The sequence below is a fragment of the Otolemur garnettii genome, unplaced genomic scaffold (genome assembly GCF_000181295.1).
Source record: "Otolemur garnettii isolate 467f Iridium unplaced genomic scaffold, OtoGar3 scaffold00094, whole genome shotgun sequence".
In the NCBI taxonomy this organism is placed as follows: Eukaryota; Metazoa; Chordata; class Mammalia; order Primates; family Galagidae; genus Otolemur; species Otolemur garnettii.
Window position 1 is genome coordinate 2,583,273 of NW_003852489.1, and position 2,042 is coordinate 2,585,314.

Below are 2,042 nucleotides of genomic sequence, written 5' to 3' on the forward strand. Positions count from 1 at the left end.
GGTGCTGCCAAGGGGCCCCAGAACCCAGGCTGGAGAACATCACCCAACAAAGTGGGGGGACTAGCGAGGGTCATGCCAGGCTAGACCCTCTCCCCACTGAGCGCTTGGCTTCACCGAGGCTCCATCCAAGGTTGGCTGAGCTCTTCCCCTCCCACAAAGGAGGCTGCAGAAGGCGCTGGGGCTGCCGGAGCTGGAGCTAGGGGTATGTGAGCTATGTTTGCTTGTGGCTGTGTGTGCGCAAGTATGTGAAGGAGTGAGGGTGTCCCTGTGGGGGTGGGGAGTCTGTGCAGAGGCCACTGACAGCCGAGCCCGGGTGAGGGTATATGTGTGTCTCCAGGTCTGTCCATGCAGGTCAACACTGTCTTATGTACATTTGGAGGATGGGTACCCCCACTTATGTGTGTTGAGGGGAGTGGTGCTGTGTGTCACTGTCTGCCTGTTTCAGAGTTACCAGTTGTTTCTGTGTGCGTGTGGGTGCCTGGATTGCAGGGCTGTGGCAGTGTGTGATGCTGTCACTGGTTGTATTTGAGTATGTCAGTGTTGTGTAGCTGTGTGCGTTGGTGTGGTTGTGTGTCTGTCAGTGTCTGTGAACCTGGCCATCCATCACGACTCCTCCACCTGGGTAGAGTCCTCAGGTGCTGCCAGGGGTGATCCCCAATGGCCCGCTGAGGTCCTTTATCTCCTGCTTCCCTCTCCGCTGCTCTCTCTCTCTCGCTTGCTGGGTGGCAGGCTGGTCCTAAGGAGGCCTGGGCCGATGAGCTGCTTGCCTCATAGTCTCTGCCCCTGCCGGCCTCAGCTCTGGGGACTGCAGGGGTCCCTTACAGTCCGGGAGCCTTGAGATGGTGGGCGCCGAGGAGGGCTGAGCCTCAGGATGGGGGGGCGGGCAGGGGAGAGCCAGCCCTCCCCTCCCCCTCCTCCTCCCCTCCCGCCCACCAATAGGAAGTCGGCTGCTGGTTTCCATGGCAATGGCGCTGCACTGGTGGGCTGGACCGGCTGACAGGGTTGGGACAGAGGGAAGAGCAGGTTTCTCACGGGATGCTGGCCCTGCGTGTCCCCCAGTCCCCCCACATATGACCTCCCACCCCTCATCCCCACACACCCTCACACCTTCCAGGGTATGGAGGCAGGCGGCTGCAGCTCGTCCTTCCTACATCATGTCAGGTGAGACTGGTAGAGACAGACACAGGGAGGGTATGACAGGTAGACAGAGATCTAGCCACAGAGAAGGGCAGCACAAGAAAAGATTGGATTTGAGACAAAAAAAGGAGAGAAACAAAAATTAAGGAGATGACAACAGGAAGATAAAAGCAAAGAAGCAGAGGTAGAAATAGGCCGAGAGAATTCTTTCAGCTTTCTCTTGGCAGACTGCATTTGTAGGGGGCAACCTGGTTGTCCCAGGCCAGCAGAGAAGACCAAATGGCCCATTGGGTTTCCCTGAACTGTCAGGAAGTTCATCTTCTGACTGGCCTTAGGCCTTGTTGCTATAAGAAAACAGCTTTTAGGGGACATGGGATATGGATATAGGAACTCCAACTCTTCCACCCAGGAGTCAGCCTATATGAGGGGGAAGGGGGCTGAATGGAGTTCCCAGAGACAGAAGTGTTGGGAGAGGCCCCAGAGGCAGCCCCTCTCCCCTCTGAACCTGGGACTCAGCAGACAAGCCAATCTCAGCCAAGGTGGGGCCCTCGTGTGGCCCTCTCGCAGAATAGCAGCAGCAATACTGAACCTCAGAGTCTGACTAGGGGCTCCACCCAGGCCAAAGCCAATGGAGCTGGAAGGAGGAGATGACATCTTTACTTCCCTAAAGCAGTGTGTAGATTAATATGCATGCCACCGCATGTGTGAGTTGCTGATGTTTAGGTCAGGATAGACATGCATGCCATTATGTTCATGCATATGTATAGTATGCATACCTAGACATACATTTATTTCTGTATAGGGGGGCATTATATACATGTGCTGCTATATGTCTATGGGTCTCATTGGCTGTATATGTATGCATATCTCTGTGCGTGTCATTGCACATATGTCTCATTTGCCAC